The sequence below is a fragment of the Castor canadensis genome, chromosome 6, assembly GCF_047511655.1.
Source record: "Castor canadensis chromosome 6, mCasCan1.hap1v2, whole genome shotgun sequence".
Taxonomy (NCBI): Eukaryota; Metazoa; Chordata; class Mammalia; order Rodentia; family Castoridae; genus Castor; species Castor canadensis.
This window is the reverse complement of record NC_133391.1, coordinates 19,503,032-19,527,696: the sequence shown is the minus strand read 5'-3', so window position 1 is coordinate 19,527,696 and position 24,665 is coordinate 19,503,032. Positions and strand designations below refer to the sequence as shown.

The 24,665-nt window shown below is 45.9% G+C and overlaps 1 protein-coding gene across 1 annotated transcript in view; it reads left to right on the top strand.

Moving 5' to 3' along the window:
• The first annotated feature begins 4,588 nt into the window (after positions 1-4,588).
• Positions 4,589-24,665, top strand: part of Irag2 (inositol 1,4,5-triphosphate receptor associated 2) — an 81,907-nt gene continuing 61,830 nt past the window's right edge. The window contains exons 1-2 of the mRNA XM_074075834.1: positions 4,589-4,726; positions 22,584-22,696. The gene's annotated coding sequence lies outside the window, so the exon portion shown is untranslated. The remainder of the gene's footprint in view (positions 4,727-22,583; positions 22,697-24,665) is intronic.

The following is a 24,665-nucleotide window of genomic DNA, read 5'->3' as shown; positions in this document are numbered from 1 at the left end:
TTCTATTACACACATAAAAGGATGACAGAGTTAATGGGATCAAAAAACATTGCATCCATGTAGGATGCATAAGGAGATGCACTGAAAGTGGCTGAATAACGGGGGGAAGAGGGGGAAGGGAAAATATAGAGGGGTGAATCTGGTTAAAGTTTAATATATTCACAGGTGAAATGCCACAGTGAAACCCGTTTCAACAAAGAATACACACTCAAAAAACGAAGAATGGGAATGTAAAACAGGTCCTGTTGGGGGCAGTTGCGAGTGAGGGGTTATGATAAGGGTGAAGGAGGCGAATATGGTTGGTGTACTGTATCTACTTGTATGAAAACAGAACAATGAAACCTGTTGAACTTATGTTAAGTAGGGAGGGGATAAGAGAGAGTGATGGAGGATGTGAATTAACCAAGGTACATTGTAAGCATATATGGAAATGTCACAATTATACCCCAAAACTTTGAAAACAGGAATGGAACCACTCTCTGGGGGTCCAGTGGAGTCTGCCGCTCAGGTGGCTCCTTTCCCTGCTGAGACGCCTCGGACATGAGGCATCCTGGTTTGATGCAGGAAGTTGAGCATCGTGCGTAAGGCAGGCGATGTGGTCGAGTGGAGTTGGAATTTGAATATTATTTCTGGCTCTGCCACGAGCTTCCTTTATGACTGGGAGAGAAATCTCCCGGGGCGTGGCTGGTTTCGGTATCTGTGGCTTGATAAGCAGATCACAGGCATGAATGTCACAATGGTTCGATCATAAGAAATCAGAGCAAGTCCAATGACAGGACTGGGCTAATGGGCTCTTCCTTCCTATGTGCTGTTTAAGGGGATAGCTAATACCGGAATAAATTGAAGAAATTTAAAAAGAAAGACCATAGTGCCTAACGTTATGTAGTACACACAAAGCACAGTTCTGAGGGCTGTACCTGAATTGTCTCCTGTAATCCCTGCTCAAACCCAGGAGGCCACTGAATGATACTGACATGATTTTACAGATGAAGACACTGAGGCACGGAGTAAATGATTTGTCTAAAGTCACAAAGCTACTGAAGAGGAAGAGCTGGGGTTTGAACTCGCACCACCAACTCTTAACTACTGTAGTTCTCTTTCCTCTCACTAGGGACAGAAATGCTAACCATAAGAATCAGACATAAAAATCTAGGTACTCCAAAAATAGGTTTCCAGATGGCCTAGGTGGGAAGGGTGTGGGTGGAGGAGGAAACAAGGAAGAAGTAGGACATCACCAACATGTGCCAAAACCTGCGAGGCACCCTGATGGTTATGTGCAGAGGACCCCACACCCAGTGGTTGTGTGTGGAGGACCCCAGGGTAATCAAATACATCAGCCCTGATCCTGGTTTGCTTTCTTGCTGGTTTTATGAGAGGCTTTTGTTGTAAGATTTTACTATGTGTCTGATGGGAATGGCTTTGTAGGACAGTTCTTGCTTTTCTGAATCTGGTGGACTCCTCCCCCTCCCCACCTGCTCCCACTGTGCCCCTGCCCCACCGTCCCTTCAGACTGCTTGCCCAGGATGACAGTCCAGCTAGGTCTGCCCACTCCTCAGCTTCCCCTTCCCCCGTCCCCAAACACCCTGTGACTTAAAGCCCAGCTGTGTCCCAGGTCCTTCACATACCTCTCCACCACCTGGGTCATTCCTAGCCTGACCCCGTGGATTGGTTTCCCAGCCACTGAGGTGCTTCTTCCCATAGCCACTCTTAGGAAACTTATCTTTAAAAAATGACTTTTCCATTATCTTGACCAGAGAGGATGTCCCAGGTGAGTTTTAGGGAGGTGTTATTACCAGGTGAGAATGGTCAACCCCATGTCCACACACCAGGCCTCATCTCCCTGCCACCTAGATGCCTTTCCTCTCTCCTCATGGCTGCTCTGAGAGGGAGAGAGGCAGGTGCATCTGGTCAGCTGATGGGGGGCCTCCCGCTCCTCCATCTCTTATCTTTCACTTTACCCCACCACGCAGTTTGCCTGCATAAATTAGCATAAATCAGCTTCACCGGTACCATCTGATCTGCAGGCCTCTGCTGTGTCCTCCTGGGTGGCAGAAGATGGTCTTGGCACTCTGGCAAGATCAAGTGCAGTTACGCAGTTTTGGTGGTGAGTTTTCCCCAAGCAAATATTCAACTTCGACCCACACTGAGCCTGAGTTATGTAAAATCAGGGAAGAAAGAGTAGCCCTGAATGGGAAAGCAATGCCACCTAGATGGCCCTGTGGCCACCACCTCCAAACTTAATCTCAAAATGCTTGTGACAAAAGACACCAGCCTCCAACATCTGTCTAATTTGGCATTCAACAAAATAAACTGAAAATCTGAAACAAATCTAGATAAGAAAAACACTGAAAACTCAGGCGTAGTGGCTCACACCTATAATTTTAGCTACTTGGGAGGCTGAGGTTGGGAACCTACAGTTCGAGGCCAGCCCAGACAAATAATTTGCAGGACCCCATCTCCAAAACAACCAAAGCAAAACGGACTGGAGGTGTACAGCTGAAGTGGTAGAGAGCTTGCTTTGCAAGCTGGAAGCCCTGAGTTCAAACCCCAGTCCCACCCATAACAAAATAGAAAAGTACTGAAAAATCAGGGGGAAAGATAAAAGATGAGTAGCCACTGACAGGGACACAGCTAGGGCCCCTGAAGCATGCTTTACCATCAGCCAACACCAGGATTGATTCAAACTGCCCCTTGGGAGCCACTGAGGTAGGTCAAGTTGTCCAGGCTTGATCACCAGGGCATGTTGGTGGGAAGCCAGCAATGCACCTCTGTAGAATTAGAGAGCGAGTCTCCTGCACTCTGAGGAGGAGCCAGGCTTTGTAAAATAAGACAGAAGAAAACAGCGGCTCTATTTCAGGAATTGTTCCAAAGAGATCACTTTATCCTAAGGTTGGTGTGACCAGTCGAGGGCTCGGTGAGTGGTGGGCGGAGACATTTATGAATAATCAGGAAGGTTTGCACATGCCAGATTTGCTGAGCACTTGCTGAATCTGGGGTTTGTGTCACCAAGCCATTTTGATTAACAGCACCTATCATCTCCTAGAAAAGGCAGGAGAAGGGTCACGATTTGTTTACACAGACTGAAACACTTTAACCTACAAACACAGCATTCATGGTTAAGTAGAAAACCATGCTCTGCCCTCCCCTGGGAATGTCTCAGTGGGTAGTTTTCTTCTTAGATTTTTAGGGTGGGACTGGTTTTGATCCATGGCTCTGTGCTTGCAAAGCAGGCGCTCTACCTCTTGAGCCATACCTCCAGTCCATTTTTGCTCTGGTTATTTTGGAGATGGGGTCTTGAGAACTCTTTGCCTGGGCTAGCCTCAAAATTTGATTCTCCAGTTCTCAGCCTCCCAAGTAACCAGGAGTGAGCTGCTGGTTCTGAATGTAACCAGTTTACATTACATTCAGCTGATGAATCTGAGTGGAAATTCCCATAGCACCTGATAATTCCCTCCTTCTAACAGATTTAGCAGTGTGCAGACACACTGTTGTGTGTTGTTGTGTGTTTGCATAACACACAACAGACTAGATGCCTCTAAGTTTTTCCCTGTCCCAACTCCTGAAGTGGCATGTCCCCTATTGCATGCTCTCGTACACCATGGCTGTGTGATTATCTAGCTGTAAATTTTAGGTTGCTAGATTTAGTTCTAACAACACGAGACACCCAGGGGAATTTTAATTTTAAATAAACAAGTTTTCAGTATATATATGACTCCTACAACATTTGGGACATACTTATACTCAAACTTAGTCATTGTGTCTCTGAAATGAAATTTTGTTGGGCATCTTGGATTTCGTCTGACAAACCTAGCTGTCTGCTTGTTCCTATTGGTATCTTCCACTTAGCTTTCAGCAGGTGTTTAATAAATAGTGGTTGATTGGTTAAAGGGTGACTAGCAAAGGGATTTTAACTACAAGCATTTGGAATGCTACTGAGGTTGAGGGAAAGCTATCCCACCATTGGGATTTTACAAACATGTACCATCTTTATGTGGCAAATATTCAGTCAGCTAAAACAGATAAAGAGGAAAATTCCTTTTTAAAGAGCAAAGCTTTCTGTCAGCTTTCAGTTGCCAATGAATAAGGCTTCTTCAAAGACAGCTGTTAGACAAAGCAAATTAGACTTGTTCTTTTGAGAGCTATGGCTGATTGCAAATCATTTTTCCTACCAGGATCTAGAGCTACAGAGGAGTTTGGATGGAAGAGACAGGAGATGCTTCTGCTCCAGATATGCCGACAGCACAAGTTTTGAAGTCTTTATCTCTGCATCGTGCTTATTGAACTTCCATGAACATTCTGCTCTATGTTAGGAAGAGCAGGACAAGTTAAGTCTTGTGGAGCCTTGTCGGCTCACGAGTGCCAGGGTCCTGAGTGTTCCTCTGACAGGTTTGGCCTGTCAGCTGCCCAGCAGGGCTCAGGTGAGTCAGGGAAGGTGGGAGGGCAGAAGGTGGAATGGATTGCTAAAGCAAACAGGAATTCTTGTCGTGTGGCCTCATGACAACAGTCCGGGTCTGTTGTGAATGCCCACCTACGAGGCCTCTCATCCTAGCTGGGACAGCAACCCCCATCAGTGTTCAGGGGGCACAGTTCAAGGGTATTCAGGAGCCCGTGCGCAACCTACCTCAGCTTTCTGGCTCCAGAAGAAGAAGCGATCACCTTCAATTGAGAAGGCTGATGGACACAGGACCCATATGTCAGCTGTGTCCAACATCGCCAGCGGGGTCAGGTACAGATCGGGGATGTGTTGTGTTGACAGGTGAATTCTCCTCTGTGTGACACTCCTTCACATTGACCTCCTGGCCGAGTGGCTCCTGTTGGGGCAGAGGACAGTGTCAAGGAAAGGTGGCAGCTGGAAGTGATTGGGGTTTAACAATCTCAGTGGCTGGGGAAGAAGTCTTCAAGCTCAGTAACTTCATGTGTTTGGTGAAATTGTTATCTGGATTGAGTGTGTGGCAAGGGTCACATCATGGCTTTGACTCTAAGAATTAAAAGTTTATTTTTTTAATTGGAAGCAGCATGCACAGGTATTTGAAACTATCCAAGAATAGAAGACAAAGTTTGACTACATGACAGAAAGCACGGTGCAATTGTAAATCCCAGGAGAGACCAGAAAGAGCTGAGGGTGGTGAGTAAGCACGGGGGACAGAATTCCCACCGAGAAGGGTGTTTCCAGCTTGGCATTGACAGCTGAGCCTTGCACGCACGGGGAGGGGGACCGTGAGGTGACAGCTGAAGGTGTACAGGTGCTCATTACCTTTTTTAAAGTACTAAATTATTTAAAAATAATTTTTATTAGCTTAAGTTGCACAAAGGGGTTTCATTGTGATAGTTACAACAGGAATATACTGTGGTCAAATTACTCCTCTTAACCACCCCTCTTCCCAGCTCCTTTTCAATAGTTTTTGATGGATTCTGTTGTGCTATTTCCATCCGCATTATTCATTACCTTTGGTGGTACGTTCTGTTCATAGAAACTTCGTTGGCCGAGCTTGAACACTGTCCGTGAAGCAAGATGAGCAGAGAGGTTTTTGGATCTCCTTATCCTGGTCTTTCTAGACACCACTCGGTTTTTCCAAGCATTCTTTACTGATCATTCTTTATTAGAGTTCTTAAAATTGTATCTATGAATGTGAATTTTTTTATCTAGTTCTTAACCATAACTTTTATATTCTTTAGAACCATTCAACTCTTTGTACTATTTAGGCAACATTTTTGGATTTATGTCTAAATCCACTAATAATTTTAAGACATGAACCAGTGGGTTTTTTGAAGGCCACATATTCTGCCTTGCAGTAACACCATGCCAAAGAAGCTGGGGGTGGAGTGAGTATTGGAGCACAAGAGAGGTCCTGGGTCCAATCCCCAGCACCAAAACAAAATTATGCTGGAGTTGTAAATACTTTGGCTCAAACCTTAGAGATGTGACCTTTAGCAAGTTGCTTGATCGCTTTGTTACCTGTCAAAAGGGGACATTTCCACACTCCTGATATTTTGTGTGAAGTTTAGACAAACAGCATGGGCAGTGCTGAATCCAGGGCAACGTTTAGTAAATTCTTGATAGACAGAAGCAGAACAGGGCTGGTGGAGGGCCCACATGACAGACCAGAGTTGTAGCCCTGTAAAAGAAGCACAATATGGTTGAGTCCAGCACTGCCTGGGTTCAAATCTGAGCTCTGGCACTTAGTTTAAGGGACTTTGGATGTGTCCCTTATTCTCTCCTGCCTGACAATGGAGACAGTAGGAATGTTCACCTCGGAGCCTTGTTTTAAGGACGAGTTGATGTGGCTACAGAGCTCACTACTGTATTTTATATGCACATGTGATTTTTCTAGAAATCTTAGTGCCCAAGTTAAATGCATGGAAGTTGCCTAGAGCAATATGACATCTTGTCTTGATTCCCTCCAAGTCACTTTAGGAAGAATTAGCCGACTGCTGAGTTATTGTTAGGAAATTGCTAACTTATAAACACATGTCTGCTCTGTCCTGTACTTTAGTCATTCTGTCTACATGGTGACATTGGCTAAGACCAGGAAGGCAACCGAGAGGCTGCATGACCCAATGGAAAGCATTTGTAGAAAACTCCGAGCCATCTACACCAGAGAGGCGATTTCAAACCCAATGTGACAGATCACTAAATACCCATCTAGCAGTTTTGATAGTTCACAGACTAATACTAAGAACTTTGAGGAGGTGCTGAGGAAAATGATCGCTGCTCACAGTCCCTCGCTGAACTCTCCTGTCTCACATTCTGAAAAGCAGCCACCTTCACCTCATCTCCAAGAACTCCGTTTGTCCCTGTCCTCTGCTTCCCTGGAAAGGCCACATCTTCTTCTGCTCTCACAAGCTTTGGAAATGTAATAAAGCTGACATCACAGGGGAACCAGAGCTTGCGTCTTTGATGCCACAGATGTGACAAGGGGAGTTCTTCTCTAGCAAGGACTTGAGTAACAACTGCAGTGACAAAAACCTCAGTAGCTCATCACTGAATCTGGTGCCCATCTTGGGTCACAGCTCGGAGGTGCTTCCTCCTCCAAATGTGGTGGTGAGACGATCATCTCTGATCAGAGATGGGAAATGCTGACTGTTCACTGTTCTTCTCATAAAGCAGTGAGCATTCCTATTTGTAGAATACCTGAACTTAAAAACCATCTGGGGCGTGGCTCGAGTGATAGGGGGTGAAAGAAACGATCAAGTTTGAGCAGCCATCTTGCCCTTCCTGTCTTAGGTGTGGTTTTTGCTTTTGCTCGCTCCTAAAATCTTATTTCTAAAATGTACTTTGCATGCTTCTAGTTAAACTCTGTATAGAAATTCTAGATTACACTTGTAATTGTAAATCGTCATGTCTCTCCACTGAACTGAAAATGAACTTGATTCGAGTTGAGTTACTAAGTCATGGTGGGATTATATAGATGGAGAGGAGTTAAAATCCACATGGGTCCCAGAAGTCTTGTGAAGCAACCCGTTTAACAAGAGCCTTTTGGAAGTGTGGTGTCCCTTGCGGGAGCCACTGAGGGAAGGGGACCCACATTTTCCAGGAATTTAGGGAGCTCTGTTTAGCGGATTGCTTGAAGAGTCCCATAGTGACGGACTCTGAAGAAACAAAAGAATGTCACATCCTGCGTTACCGACATGGCTAGTTTCTTCCTCCCTCCATTTTATTGAAAAATTTCTTTGTGTTCTGATACTTGTTTTTTCTCAGGACACTTTTAATATTACAGTGCAAAAACCCTATTTCCTTCTTACTCTCTTTTCCTCCTCTTATTTATGAAGGAAAAATGAATGAGAAGACATTTTGAGACCACCTTGTTTTGAGACCACCTTATTAAGAGAACTATTCTTTATGGACCCCAGGGTCCCATGCATGCTAGGCGGGTCCCCCACTGAGTCACACCGCTCCCCTTCAAGACCACTTTTTGACATGTGTATTCAAGCTAAGCCATCAATATGGTGGACTGCTGCTTATTAAAGTGAATTCTCTTAAAATTCATTGCCCCAATGAGAAGTCGATCACCGTAGCACAGAACAGCTCCCTTGCCTTCTGAACTGACTATGGCCAAGAAGACCTAGCATCCAGCACCCACAGGGTGTGTGACTTACTCTTGGGCACTCTTTATGCGTGTGACACAGGACACAGAGGCGAGTTGTTGGTTGACCATGCCCAGTCTGTGCTTACTGAGAGAGGGGCAATGGTGGGGACCCTGTCTTTGTGTTGGACATGGCAGATGGACCCTAGTTTGGGAGTCAGATGGCTGCTGGGGGCCTGGTTACTTCTCTGTCCTTACTTGGCAGACTAGCAGTGACTTGGTTGGTGGCTCACCAGCTGTAACCACTGCTCACAGCTACCGACCCTTCCTAGGAGCTGCCTCAAAAGGAGCACATACTTCAAATACATAAAGCCACTAGACCAATTTAGCTCAAAACGTTTAATTTTAGATTTTCACTTCTGGGTTTTTTTTTTTTTTGTGGGGGGGTATGTTCTTTTTAAATTTTCTTCCAGTTATTTTTAGCATGTAAATGAGTCATGCTCACTGTCTTGGTTCATAGATGAGCAAAAGGAAGGGGAAAATGATCTGTAATTACAGCCCCCAGTAACCATTGTGGTGTTTCTTATTTATCTTCCCACAGCTTCCGTCAACATGACTAGATTATTTTTTTAAGATTACAGGATATTTCAGGCTGGGTACTGGTGCCTCACACCTATAATCCTAGCTGATCAGGAGGATTGTGGTTCAAAGCCAGCCAGAACAAATAGTTCATGAGCCTCATCTCGAAAAAAACCCTTCACAAAAAAAAGGGCAGGCAAAGTGGCTCAAGGTGTAGGTCCTGAGTTCAAACACCAGTACCACACACAAAAAATTGCAGGATGTTCAAACACATGCAGAATAAAGTAGGGAAAACCTTACGCTGTGACATAGCCAGTTAGGTCTCACATCTACCCCATCCCCACCCCATTCTCTCTCCTCTCTGGATCATTTTGAGGCAAATCCGAATCAGATTATTTCATCTGTAACCTTTCAGTACATACATAACTAATGTGATTATTAGAGCTAAAATTTTTTTGGTGGAACTAGGGATTGAACTTGGTTTCCGAGATAGGGTCTCAGGAACTATTTCCCTGGGCTGTCTTTGAAACTTGATCCTCTTGATCTCTTCCTCCTGATTAGCTGGGATTACAGGCATGAGCCACCATACCTGGCTTAATGAGTGTTTTTATGTGAAGATCTGTGAGTCTCTGTAAATATCCTGTATCAAACTATACTCATGGATATTTCCACTTATTAATATTTCTTGTCTGAATCAATTATCACCACAATAGTGAACAAGTAAGAATTCCTCTCTCCACCCTTCTTCCTGTGCTGGTCACTGGTCAATTGAAGATGAAGGTTTTGCCTTCCCAATAGCTGTTTGACATCACCAGGAATTTCTGGATTCTTCTTAAACGAGTAGTTTAAATGTCACTTCGATGCTCAGATGGTTCCGGAGCTGGCTGGAGGGTGCTCTTCAAACTCTGCTGTCTGTCTGACAGCCCCTATCTCTCTGAGCCTTTCCTTAGATCCTAGCACTAATGATTTTAACAAGTGCCCCACGGTTTTCATGGCTTCCTTGTTTTCTAGGATTATAAAACTGTCCAGGCTGAGCCTGGGCATGGTAGCCTATGCCTGCAATCCCAGCGCTTGGGAGGCTGAGGGAGGAGGATGGTGAGTTCGAGGTCAGCTTGTATTATACAGTGAGTTCTAGGCCAGCCTGGGCTATATAGTGAGATTGTATCTCAAAAAAAATAATTAAATAAAAGAAAAGGAAAAGAAAACAAAAACCCAAATTGCCCAGACTTATCTTGTATATTTCTTACGCCAGCAAGGGATCAGAAATTTCTTCAAGGAGCCGTGGCTCTGATTCTCAGGGAGTTTTAAATAGAGATCACAATCCAGGGACCGGGGTGTCTAAAAACAACTAGAAACAACCTTCTCAGCAGTTGGAAGATAAAATACATTTTGAGTTCATAGCCTATCCTTCAGGGAAAACTCGGGATAAGATTTTTTATTTACCTCTTTCAATTTTTTTTTTTTGCTGTACTGGGGTTTGAACTCAGGACCTCACACTTGCCAGGCAGGTGCTCTACTACTTGAGCCACTCCACTAGCCTTCTTTTTTGTGATGTGTTTTTTTTTTTTGAGATAGGGTCTCAAGAACTCTTTGTCTAGGGCTGGCTTTGAACTGTTACCCTCCTGATCACTGCGTCCTGAGTAGCTGGGATTATAGTGTGAGCCACCAGGGCCTGGCTTTTCTTTCCTTCTTGATGGGTCTCACTATGAAGCCCAAGCTGACCTCAATTTTGTCATCCTCCTGTCTCAACCTTCTGAGTGCCAGGATTACCGGCATGCCTACCATGCCCACTGTACTTACCTCTTTTATGGCTGTATCTCCCTTCTAGAAGAAAAGTCCTCATTCTCTGTGTCTCCAATGAAACACAGTATAAATAAACTCATTCGTGTATTCTGTGCACGTGTGACAGTCTCAAAGTAACAACACCCAAATTACTTGTATTAGTTCTCCATTGCTAAGTGTCCCCAAAATCAGCTGCTTAAAACAGCTCACATGTGCTCCCTCACGGCGCCTGTGGGCTGTGATCTAGGCCTGGCCTCACTGTATCCTCTGCAGAGGCTCCGGTGCAGCCTGGGAGCCTTTGTTGGCAGAGTTTGTTTCCTTGGGGACCAAGGGCTTCCATTTCTCGCCACCCTCAGCTGCAAGCTTCCTCTGTTCCTTGCCATGTCTCTCAACCTGGTGGTCTGTAGCATAGCAGCTTCCTCAAAGCTGGGGCTGGGGGACTCCAGCGAAACAGGCCCATAGTCTTGGGGACTTAGCAGTGCGTCCCACTCACGTGTGTCCACCACCCTGGCCATGTCTTCTCGGTTAGAAGCAAGCCCAGGCCACTCCCACACCCCAGGAGGACTATGCAGGCGTGCACCCCAGAGGTGGGGTCTCCAGGGGCCTGCTGTTGCCCACCTCACTGCCACAGGATGGTGCTGAAGGGGATGAAGATGGCTTTTGGTTTTGTTCTTTCCTTATACCCGGAGCTGGAGTGTAGGTCAGTGATGGGCACAGGCACACATGAGGCCTTAGGTTCGACTCCCAGGGTCCCCCACCAAAAAAACACAGGGACATGTTCCCTAGTCGTGTGTGGGGATGTTTCTTAGCTTGTTTTATAATCTGCTTCTTCTAATTAATAATTCAAGTTCTTATTAACATCAAATGTCTTTTTTTCATGTAGCATCAGTACAAAAACTGAATTTCACTGGGTGCTGTGGCTCGTGTCTGTAATCCCAGCTACTCAGGAGGCAGAGATCAGCAGGATCGCAGTTCAAAGCCAGTCCTGGACAAAGAGTTCTTGAGACCTTATCTCAAAAAAAAAACAAAAACACTTCACAACAAAGGACTGGTGGAGTGGCTCAAGGTAAAGGCTTTGAGTTCAAGCCCCAGTACCACAAAAAAAAAAAATCCTGAATTTTAAGTTGAACTCCTACCAATAGCACACACAAGTGGGGTTCAGTGTGACACTTCCACACATTTGTAGAGCACCTCCAGCCACCCTTTCTCTCCCTCCCCTGCACCCTTTCCACACCTTGGTACTCAGGCTTCTACTTTCAGGTCAACTTCTTTTTTACCTCCTACGTGAGACAGAACACGCAGCCTCGTCCTTCTGCATCTGGCTTCTTCACCTCACATATTTCCCCTCTCTCCAGTCACTTTGACGTGAACTGTAGGATTCCATTCTTCATGGGTGTATGATACTCCATGTGTACAGACAACACGTTTTTTTTATTTGTCTGTGGATGTACGACCCAGTACCCAGTCCATTTTGCTCTGGTTATTTTGGAGATAGGGTCTCAAGAACTATTTCCCTGGACTGGCTTTGAACTGACATCCTCCCAATCTAAGCCTCCCAAGTAAGGAGGATTACAGGTGTGAGCCACTGGTGTCTGGCTTTTTCTGTTAGTTGTTTTGAATACCCTTTCTCTTTCTCTCTGGTTTCTCAGCTTTTGCTTCTACTGGAAGGTTTTCATATCCCGGCATCTCTGAAGGGATGCTTTGCTGTGTACAGCAGTCTTGGTCAGCTGTTACTTTCTTTCAAGACTCAGAACATGTCGTTGCATTCCTTTCTGGCCTATGGGGTTCATGCTGGAAATATGTAACAAATGCAGGGGGAAGAATCTCACAGATCACTGGGAGCTCTTCCATTACAGAGAGCCTTGAAGGTGTTCTGTAATGTGCTCTGTGATGACTTTTGTGGTTGTGTCTTTTTTGCGTCCTGTAAGCTTCCTGTACACAGAGGTCCACGTCTTGCCTAAGATCAGGGAAATTTCTGCTATTTCATTCACTTTAAAAAAAAATTCTTTTTTCCTCCGTGACTCAGATATTCTGAAAATGCAGATGTTTATTTAATGGTGTCCCCAGGGCATGAATGCTTTCTTCATTACTTATTTATTTTTTCTTTTCTGTCTAGGAGAAAAAAGACTTGTCTTCAAATTCGGCTTTTCTTTCTTCTGCTGATCTTGGCTGTTTTTTCAAGTTTTCAGCTGTATTCATTACTTGATTTTTGAACTGTTAATTTCCAAGATCTCTGTTTGTCTTTTCTTCAAAATCTCTGTGAATTTCATTCATTGCCCGCCTTGTCCTCCTGACCTCATTGAATTCGTCATTCATTTAACTCTTAACTATTCTTTTAAGTATTAATTTTCATTTAATCTGTATTCTCTTGACATTCTGTTTCTAGAGTTATATTCTTCCAGAGGTGTCATATTGCCTTGTTTTTTCATGTATGTTTTTTTCATTTATATATTGGGGAGGCAATGCAGGGATTTGAACTCAAGGCCTCATGCTTGCTAATCAGGTACTGTACCACTTGAGTCACTCTGCAGCTCTTTCTGCCTTGGTGATTTTTGAGATAAGGTCTCACTTTATGCCTGGGCCAGCCTGGACTGCAGTCCTCTTACTTGTGCTTCCTTACATAGATGTGATGACAGGTGAACACTACTGTGCCCAGTCCTTAGTTAAGATGGGGTCTCATGACTTTTTGCCCCAAGCTGTGATCCTTCCAATTTCAGCCTTACAAATGACAAGGGTTCCAGGCATACACCACCTCACCTGGCCCCTATCTTTTCATGTTCTTGTGCTCCTACGTTGACATTTGTGCATTTGGTAGATCACAGACTCTGCCACTTTTATGGGGCGTCCTTCTTAGTGGCTTCTCTCTCAGGATGTGTCTTGGGACATCTGTTAGGCAATGTTGGCTTTGCGTCCTCCCAGAATGCAGTCTTCCTGGAGTTTCTTTGTGATTAATTAATACCACTGGGCCCAGTGTGTTACCATGGTGGAGCTGGACAGACCCACCGTCTCTGTGGGCCCTGCCAGAGTGGGGACACCTTATTGGTTCACACAGGTGTTGTGTGGACACAGCGTGGGAGGTGCACACTGTGTGGACACAGCGTGGGAGGTGCACACTGTGTGGAGGCACCCCTACAGAGGGAGCGGCAACCCGTCAGGCCCTGGGGGCTTCATCAGGCACCCGTTGATGGCAGCACTGCTGCTAGCCAGAGCCTGTGACACTGGCAGCCCCAGCAGTGACAAAGACCCAAAGCACTTGTCCTCTGGCCATCTGTGGTGAGGCCCAGATGGTGCACAGGGAGGGGCTGTGAGTTGCAGCAGCCTGTCTGTGGTGCTCACCCCCGGTCTCAGCAGCAGTGGGGGCAGGGAGGCTTTAGGAACCAGGTAGGAGGGTGGCAGCAGGAACCATGTACTCATCTCTGGTGCTTTGGTGGCAGTGCCTGCCCAGGAGCGGGACTTGACCGGAGCTGGCACAGTCTTCTCTGGGCCTCCTTTGGCCGAGCATGCCTGGGGCAGTGAGACACCCAGAGCCACGTTGTTGCTCAAGGCCCCCTCAGCAGAGCCACACTGGTCCTTCCCACCTTGACACTAACACTCCTGAGCCTGGGGCAGGAGGTAGGGGCAGTGGGAACCATGTGGGCACTGCCTTAATCCTGACCTTGGCAGGACTGAGGTCCCAGAGGGCCAGCACTCTGATCCCCTAAATCTAAAGGGCAGCATCCTCTGTCCACCTCATGTCACAACACCTGTTCCCTACAATGCAGGACACTCAGCAGGACTGATTCACAGTCGCTTTTCTGAGCCAAGTTCAGTTCACAAGACAGCTCCCACCAAGCTGGAGCAATGGAGTGTGTGTGGGGTTCCCAAGAGGGGACTGGACAGAAGTTTTTGTCCAAACCCAGACAGCACCTCCCTTCTTAAGATGGCTCCTGGCTACATCACCCTGAGGTTTGCTGGACCACGATGCGAGATTCTGTTTCACGGCCAGGTGACTGAAATTTCAGGTCACTTTTCTACATGGGCTGCAAGCCTGTGGGTCGGTGAAACTTTCCAGCATCTGTGGCTGCAGTGTCCCCTGACAGAACTTGGGACTGTTCCTCTCAGCCCACCCTGCAGCAGGAGACGCCCCATTTCCTGCTTTGGCCCTGGGGGGGAGGGGCAGGTGCCAGATGCTTTGTTTTACTCTCAAAGTGGTCATCCAGGACTCGGTCACAAAGCTCGTCTCTTCTCACTGAACTCCACAGTTCTCGCCTGTGAGCCTTCCTATGCAGCTGTGCATGTTGACTTGGTGGCTTTTTGTGGGGGGAAAGGTGTATGCTGGGTGACTCCCTCCACCATCTTCTCCTCCCAAGAACTGAGCAGGGTTCATATGGTCTCAGCTGTTGGATGTGACACAGTGTATTTATCCAATTCAGCTCATTTGATTTTTTTTCTCTGAACACAAGTGAACATTCTTTCAGCAAAATATTACCAAGTGCCTTTTGTCAGTGCAAAACAAAGGGTTTATGCTGAGCCAAATATGAGTAACAATGGCGCTGAGGAGGTTACATGGGCTTTCATAGTCAGAGAACAAAAGAAAGCCCCGTCAGTGCATGTCCCCAGCACACCGGAGGGAACAGCAGATTGGCACTGCAGAGCGGCGACAATCTCTTCTGTGGGTGTCAGATGTTATAACATCCTTAGTTTTGGGGTAGGGAAGCTGTGGCTTGCAGCTGCAGAAGTTCTCCCCGATAGCGACAAGGACATGAAGACAGACACAGAAGTTGGGACAAGAGAGCTTGGATACCTCTGCCTCTCCATCTGCAACATCTGTCTCTCCACAGTCACAAAACTCCAGGCAGTCTGTCTGTCAGCAGGATCTCTAGCACAGAACTTCAGGTCACATCTTACTTTTTTTATTTGGTTTTTTTGAGATGGGGGTCTTTCCTAGTTTATTTCCCAATTCTAGTGCAAACAAGAAATAAATCCTCCTCTTTACATAAGTCTTGTTTCCCTTTCTAATACTTCCTGTTATATCACAGTAACATGGCATTAGCATCCCGGGGAAGCTATTCAGCCTTCTGTAATTCTAATTACCAGAGTTCACGTTCACTTTTTTTTTTTTTTTTTTTTTGCAGTGCTGGGGTTTGAACTCAGAGCCTACACATTGAGCCACTCCATCAATCCTTTTGTGTATGTGTGTGTGTGTGTGTGATGTTTTTTTCTGAGATAGGGTCTCACAAACTCTTTTTCTGGGCTAGCTTTGGACCATGATCCTCCTGATCTCGAGTAGCTGGGATTATAGGCGTGAGCCACTGGTCCCTGGCCAGACTTGATTTTCCTAAGGGCACCGCACACTCTGCTTCCTTGGGAAGAATCTGCTCTCCAATCCCCGTCATCCTCTGCAGCCAGCCCAGGGAAAGCCTTAGTTTTGGTCGGATATTTAAAAAAGACTGCGTGACAACTACTGACTCAATCTCAGTGACTTCCATATCCAAATAGAATAGTAGAGCTAACTGTATTAAAGAATGACCCCATCATGCCAGGTGTTGGTGGCTCATGCCTGTAATCCTAGCTACTTGGGAGGCTGAGATCTGGAGGATTGCAATTTGAATCCAGCCCAGGCAAATAGTTCATGGGGCCCTCTCTCCAAAGTAACCAGAGCAAAATGTGACTCAAGTGGTGGAGCACCTGCTTTGCAAGTGTGAAGCCTTGAGTTCAAACCCCAGTCTCACCACCTCCACCTCTCCCCCCAAAAACAAGAATGATGCCTCCAAAAATAGGCTTTGAGATTAAAATTTCATCAAGGGTGGAAGAAAAATTACCTGCAATGCTTATTTACTTCTAAGTTTTATTTTTGGTGGTACCAGGTTTTGAACTTGGGGCTTCATGCTTGCTAGCAGGCGCTCTACTGCTTGAGCCACTCCTCCCATTCTTTTATTCTGATATGTTGGAGATTGTGTCTTGCTTTTTGCCCGAGCTAGCCTGGACCTTGGTTCTCCTATTTTAGGCTTCCCACCATTACTGGAATGACAGGTGTGCTATTGGTTGAGATGGGGTCTTAATAGTTCTTTTCCCAGGCTGGTCCTGATCTCTAACTCCCAAGTAGCTAGGATTACAGGCTTGAGCATCCAGCTTCACTCAGTGCCTTTGAAGAAAAGGATGAGAAAAACTGGAACACCTGCCTAGCAAGTACCAAGCTCTGAGTTCAAATCCCAGTACCACTGCTAACAACTAAAAAGTGCACAAGGTCCCAAGTTTGATCCCCCGCACCACAAGATGGCACAATACAATGGCATTTTGCTCAGCTCCCATAAATGATTGTCGATGACACGGATCAATATTTGCGCCCTCAGTAACTATGTATTATGATCCCAATTTCACAGCTAAGGTCACTGAGGCTGAGGAATTTCCCCAAGGTCACATGTTAGATTTTAGTTCAAGGCCAGTGGCCTGTCCTATTCCTGTGCCCACTGGGCAGGACTGCAAAGGACTACATGGCATATCTCCTGGATCCCCAGCAGCCTGAAAGAGTTCATGACCTTTGTGCATTAAAGCCTTTTCCCATCTTTCAAAGCTAATTTCCCAGTCTTCTTCCTAAGACTGGCCAGAGTTCTGCAGAGGGCCTTGAGGGGTGGAAGAACATCCTGGACCCAGAAGGGAGGGACCCACGTGTGGATCTGGACACGCTCTGCACCACCGTATGGGACTGGATGGCTCGCTGTGGGTGCTGTGGTCTGTGCGTGTCACATTCTAGCAGTGGTGGACTCTTCTGAGGAGCCTGACAGCTGATGGTGGGCTCACCCCAGGGCCCAGTGGGTCTGCAGGGAAGCCTGAAAGCTTACATTCTGGCAAGTTTTCAAGTGGTGGTGATGGTACGGTGCCCTTGGAGGACCTCGCCTTACTAAATAATGCTCCACAATCATGATTGGGGGGTCCTACTATTCTGTCACCAAACACTGAGCTGGCATGGGTGCCGGAGGACTTGCTGTACATCAAATTCCCAGTGCATACAGACTCAAGAGTGAGCCCCTCGTAAGGCGAGTGGGGTCGGCAGTGAGTGTGATTTGGACACCAGGTCAAAGGAAAAGGGAAGGACTGTGGCAGAGGAAGAAAAGGTGAGAAAGAATGGCATCTCTGCCCTCAGATGCCCTAGTGGCTACTGGAAACATAGGTTTACTCATCAGGAAAGTGAGTCACAGTGCTTCCGAGCCACCGATGTCCAGCAGCTCAGTGATACTGACTGGGTGCTTGTCCAAAGAGGACGTTAGCACAAAGAGTAGCATCATTTGCTGGATTTCTGGAAGGGTAAAGATGTATGGATGACTTAAGAACCTATGATTAAGATGTCAGCTGTTAAACAGGTCAAAAGAGAAAGCAAGATGGACAGGAATCTGTAACTTTACAAGTAACCAAAGAAATGCAAATGAAGAGTGTGTCACTTTGCCCCTCAGTTCAGTGAAAACTTACCACAGTTCTCCATCCCGTGTCCTGGGATGGGGGTGGATACATTGCTGGTAGAAATACAAGTTGGCATGGTTTTAAAAGAGCACTTTCTGTGCACCTCTGTGTAATAACCCTTAAAAATATCCAATCTCTTTAAGCTGGTGATGTAAACTTGAAGAGCCATGCTCTTGAAAATAGTTAGACATTGTTTATGATGCTAACAGAAGCAACCAGAGTGTTTAAAAATAGGAGTGGAGAGCCAGGTGTCGGTGGCTGACGTCGGTAATCCCAGCTACTCAGGAGGCAGAGATCAGGAGGATAGTGTTTTGAAGCCAGCCGAGGCAAAGTGTTCACAAGACGCTAGCTCAACAATTCCCAACACAAGAAAGGGCTGGAGGAGTGGCTCAAGTGGTAGAGTGCCTGCCTAGCAAGTGTGAGGCCCTGAGTTCGATTCCCTCTACTACCAAAAAAACCAAGTAAGTAAATAAGTAAAATAGAAGTGGACAAATGACTAGGAATCCTAAGTAGTCATTGAAAACTACAAATAACATTCAACAATAAAAAGTATGCACGTTTATATTTCAAATAATAGGCCACAGATCCATTGGTGCAGTGTAATTAGGTTTTTGTTCAGGAATAAAAATATGTATAGGAAACAGTTGGGAAGACCAGAGGCCACCACGGTTGCCTCTGCATGGTGACACTAACGTTTTATTCTTACATATTTTCTACTATTTCTCAAGTTTGCTTATAAAGCAAAAGCATCAACAATTTCCTTATAAAATAGAGTAATGGCAAAAGAGGAAACTAATTTTTACAACAAATTTTAAGGAAGAAAAATGGGTGGGGGTAGAATCAACCCAAAATTTGAGAGCAGAGATGCAGAAGTGGCAATGGTCGTGCATGGGAACAGCGAGAAGCATCTTCCCACTGGACACCTGGCACTGGGAAGCGGGAGGAGTGAGTGTGTCCCAGAAAAAGTGTGGGTGTGGGGACACTGAGTGACAAAACGTTAGTCACAGGACATTGGTTGATGGTTGAAAGTTTCATGTGTCTCTTTGTGGGGGTCGTGCTAGAGTTTGGGTACCAGATAGAGGTTCCCATGGGGGCTCCCCAGCTCTGCAGTGAGACAGGCCAAATACACTAAGTCTAGGTTCCTGTGAGAAGGGGTCAGTGGTCACCCCATCAGTGGACCCCAGGCTGGCTACCTGTTCACAGTCCTTCCCAGTCTGAGGCCACAGTCTCACCTCTCCACCAGTATCCTCTTGCCATGCCATACTACGGCCACAGCCCAACCCACCAAGACCTAACCAGATACTGTTGGGTACTGTCACCTGCCACCGCTGTGTGCGTGTGTTCTTGGGTCCCATTTGATTAAGTTTATGGGTGGTGGGTAATTCTTTGTTTCTTGTCTACTGCCCTAAGTACAATCTCGGGCTCTAAGCAGTTGTTGAGTGAAGACATGTTTTGAAAATTCAGAGAAATTGCTGAATAGAAAGTGCAGAGCACAGCTAGAAAATGGAAGTGAACTCTGGTCTGGCAAGGGCTCCAGGCTCACCGGTTTTGCCTGTTGGTCACAGGGAAGGAGCAGAGGACAGGCCAAGGGGACAGAAGTCACGTCCTGCCGCTTGGGAGGTGCTATTTTCACTTAAACTCTTCAGTTAAGACAGCCACAGACACAGCAGTTCTACATAGGGGATCTTGGAGGATTTGGGGGCAGACTTGTCTAATGCAGTCCTGTAAGCATACTTGCTTACGATACTTTTTTTTTTTTTCTGATGGGACTGAGGTTTGAACTCAGAGTTTCACACTTACAATGCAGGTGCCTGACCACTTGAACCACACCCCCAGTCCCTTTTGCTCTGGTTATTTTGGAGGTGAAGTCTCGTGAGCTGTTTGCCTGGACTGGCTCAAACTGTAATCCTCCTGACCTCAGTTTCCCAAGTAGCTGGGATTATAGTTGTAAGCCACTGCGACAGGCCTTGTGGCACTTTTTCAAGGGCCACCACTTTCCCTGTTATTTTCCTGCATATTTCATAGACCCATACTTTTAACCTCATTTAATTCTTTTTTCTTTTTTGAGCGTTAACATAATTGACTTTAAAACTGACCAAGGACCAGTCCTCCTTGATCATCTCCTTTCCTTCCTCTTCCCTGGCAACTACCGGTTCACTCTCTGCCATTCACCTCTTCTAGACATTTCGTCTAAATGGAATCATTCATTTCTTTCATTTCTGGCTTCTGTCACTGAGCTTCATGTTGTCAAGGTTTGTCCACATTGCAGCAGGTGTCACTACATCATTCTTTTCATGGCTGTATATTATTCCATTGTGTGGATGTACTGTGTTTTGTTTCTCCATTCGTCAGATGATGAAGATTCGGGTTATCTATACTTTCTGGCTATTGTGACTAATGCTGCCGTAAACATTTGAGCATCAATTTTTGCACGTACACATGTTTCTGAATCCTCCCAAGTATGCACATAGCAGAGGAACAGCTGGGTGGCACAGGAGCACCTCCAAAACTGTTCTGCATAAAAATTACACCATCTCACATCCCCAGCAGAAATATCTGTCAGATCTTTTCTAACCATGCTCTTTTCTGTGTCATCCAAGACAGTGTTTCTAAACCAAAATGTCTGAGGGCCACGTGTGGATCTGTCCAGAACGTGCCATGGGGCAGGGGAGCTTTTACTTTGTGCAGAGTCCCATGCTAGATGTGATGAGGGAGTCCTTGGTGACTCAGGTTCAAAATGTGCCCTTCAGGAGCCAAGACATGAAAACGTGTGGCCTTAGATTAAGAAGAAAAGGGATAAAGAACATGAGACACACCATAAGGAGGCCAGCACAAGATTCTTACAGAGCCTGAGTGTTCTGGCATAGGCGCAAAATTCTGAACAGCAGAGGTCCAGGTAGCCCCCCAGTCATAAGCTCACCCCACATGTTTGACCTGGTCTGCACTAATCTCAGTCTCCCTCCCCCTCCCCTCGCTCTCTTCCTCCCTCTCCTCCTCCTTCTCCCTCCCCCTTCCTCCTCCTCTCTGTCACTCCCCTACCCCTCCCTCTCCCTCTTCCCTCCTCCCTCCCCTCATCCCCACTCCCTCTCACTCCCTCCCTCCTCCCTCCCCCCTTTCCCCCCACCTCATGTGTATGTTTATATCAAGTTCTTATCATCCCATAATTGGCTTACCTGTTATTTATTGATATAATTCAAAGTTTGTTTTTTAAAACAACCTATGCCTTGGGTGAATTCATCAGTCAGGTTTTCAGTTGCCAGTGCTCAGAGCACTGTTAAACAGTGAACAAATGAGTTAGAAAGGGTCGGAATGCTGGAGAACCCACATGGCAGCCACTGTCATCTCTATGTCCCTTCCCCAAGCCCTTCTGAAGACCTGTTGCCACCTCGTTTTTGATGTTGTTCCCTCTCCTGTCATAGTACACTTTGTCTTCGACATTAACCATGGCCTTGTTGAGGGTTTAGCAGAGTAAGTAACACCAACTCAATAAACACACTACCTTCCTTCCTGTAGGCCAACCACTTTATGCTTTTTCCTCCCTTGGCATTGAAGAACACGCCCTGCTACTGTCACTGCCTGTGTCACTCAAGCAGATGGACTTTTCCTAGTCCTGAGCTTGTGCTTAATTCCAGGCAGCATCAGCAGTGTCCTCACCATCTTCCTACATGTGCCACATGGCGCCCCGTCTCTAGGTGACAGTGACCCATATGCCTCTGCTCTGGACACCTGGAGAGATCCCTGTTGCATTCGGGAGAAAAATTGAAATTCCTTCACTAGGTTCGCAAACACTTTCATGGTGGGACTCTGCTGCATGTCTCTGCTTCCTGTCTTCTACTCTGTGCTGTGACAACATCCAGCTGCCTGCAGACCCCCAGTGAGCTTCTGTTCATCATCTGTCTGTCTGTCTGTCTCCTCTCCTCTCCCAGTGCCCACAGAACTTGGATCCACTGTCTTGGTTCCTATCACACTGTTGTAATTAGAGTGGTCTCTTTACCCTCTTGGAGAATAAGCACTGGGAAGGGAACAGTCACACAGTTGGGGACAACTTGACCTTCTTTAATGTCTAGTTTAACACGTGGCACAGACTTGGAGCTCAGTAAATATTCGCTGAATGATCCATGTAATTCCTCAGCAGAGGAAAAATTGTACTTTCTCTGAGGCCTCAGAGGGTGGTTAGGATCCAATGTTATCCTGTGGCATGATTGCCACAATTCACTTCGTCAGTTTCCTGCTGGAGGTCACTTGGGTTCCAACGCTTTGCTGTAGAAACAATGGTGTAACTGCCTTCTTTATAGAGTGTCAGAGCCCATGGGTACTTTTTAGTTGTGGCCGGTCACTAATACATGAACTGTAAGAGCAGGAGTTATCTCCCATCTTCCACTGTCGCCCTCATACAGGTGTAGCACCTGCATTGTGGGATTTCAATGGATATCCAAGAAATTGCATGAACTGATATCGCGTCTTATTAATAGGAGACAAAGACCACGCTATCCCGTCAACGATTGCCTTCAAATGGATTCTCCCAATTGTTGGCTTCAGGAATGATCTGATTTCCCTGTGGGTGCCTTCCCCAACACTATCCTTCCAAGTCCCTTTGTTTTCCAAGGACCAAGAGAGTTGGGAGGACATGTTTACTACTGTTGGAATCTGGTTTAAGCCTTTAGTGGCTTTCAAAGTAGGTCCCAAAACAGTCCTTGCTTTCCTTAGTGTCTCTGATGGTTCTGTTTAAGGTTTTGCTTGTTGCCTTCCCCACCCCTGCAGTGCTCAGCAAGCTATTATGTGAGCAAATCTGCTGAAAGATGAATTGAGGAGCTGCAGATGGGTGTGAGTGCTTCAGAGGAGCAGAAGACTGTCATGGAAGCCCAGAGCAAACAGTAAGTCACCAAGTGTGGTCAACTTGGCATGGACAAATTTATTTTCTACCAAGATTGAAATTCTTTACAAGTATCTCAGCCATGTTCACGATGATTTGTAGACCTGAAAATTCTCTGACTAGCACCAAAGTTGATAGGTAAACTTATGAACATCCAGCACTAAAAAGCACTTGAAGTTTTTAAAACTTCTGTCAAACTTTCGCTCTTTTCTCGGTTCTCTCAGTACTTGGGGTTACTGAAAGTTTCACAAACCTTCCTTACACTACAGAAGCCCAGCCCTGGGCCTTCAGGGCAAAAAGCCACTTAGCTTGATTGTCATCAAGGGCGTTGGCACCAGAAATACTCCTCAGAAACCTTCAGAACCCCAAATGCTAGTGCCGGGACAGCTGGTGGCGTTCAGATTCATTTGTTCAAAACCTATTTCTAGTCTGTCTCTGTCATTGGGAGACCGGTTCCAGGCCTGAGTCAGTGGCTCTGGATCTCCCACCACCGCATAACTCCATTTAGCTGAACTCTGGCCTCAGCCAGATGTGAGGACAGGGCTCACTGCTGTCAGGTCTTCTGTGACCTGGGGGTGTCTGTGAATGCATTACAGGAGCTGAGGGCTCCTAACCAAAGACCAAGGAGTGACCAGGCCCCAGTGCTAGGGGGGCAGGCTGCCCGTGTCCAGACTCTGGCTCCAAGGCTGTGGAACTGTAGCCAAGCATGGATCCACTCCAAGCCCCAGGGTCCTCCCAGATAAAATGAACATGGTGAGTCTACCCATCCTAAGCTTGGAAGAGATAAATAAATTTAACACACAGACAGCACTTGATGTCCTTTTGTTTCCTCTTACAGCTCAATAATGTCAACTGCTATGGATGAAGTGTGGAGTCCTAGATATACAACCCCAATCCTTCCCATTGTACAGTGTTCAATAATTTCAAGAGAATTTTTGAGATATCTCACTCATAATCACAGAAATCTGAGAGGTAGAAACAGAAGTTGCTATATCTTTATATTTATATAAAGTGACAAAGACCAGAGCTGTTTTGATTGCTCAGCCAATTAGCTAGAAATGATAGAGCCAGAACCAAATTCAGATCTTGTGATCCCGAATACGTGTTCCTTTCTTTTTTAACTGAAAGTGAGCTTTTGTACCAAAAGGAAAATACACCCTCAAGGGGTGAGTGCAGGCGTTCTCTGAGTGAGTCACCTTTTCTTTATTCCCCTGTCAAAAGAAATCCTAGCCTGAGATGTTTTTCCTTTTATTATAAAGGCAATATTTGTCCACCTTGTAAAAATAAAGACATGCATATTAACAAAGAAAAAAATAAAATCCCACAAAATCCTCACTTTCATCCACCTGCAAGATTTACTGCTCACATTTCAGCAAATACCCTTCCTGGGGTATTTTTCTTCAGATGGTTCTGAACTCAAGGCTGTTAATTACAGAAGAGTTTTGATATTCATGTGTGGTGACAATGAGTCTGGGAACACCCACAGCTTCAAATAGAAGGCCACGAAACTTTGTGGTGTTAAGGTGTGATTTACCTAGTTGAGTTCACAGTCACCCGTGACAAGTGATGGTGGAGAAGAAGCAAGGGAACAAGTGAGGCCCTTGCTTTTGGGGGTTTCATCTTCCCTTGCTCACTGCCATCACACTAACTCCAGCAGGGAGGAGAGTGATGTCTCACAGTTTCTCATATTTTCAGGCCAGGCTCAACTGTGACATGTGAATGACACATTTCATGTTGGTAAAGAGAAAGAATGCCAGTTGCCTTGGAGGTAAATAATGGAATTTGATCAAATCCTTCAGTATTTTCCATTGTTTCAGGAGACAGAAAACCGGGCTCTGATTCTTAAGACTCAGATTCTACAGGAAGAGGTGGGTCAGAATCATTCAGCCTGACAGACAGACACATGAAAGACATACAACCATGGACCATGACCACAAGTTACACAAAGCATGAGACTATTCAGGCCTGTT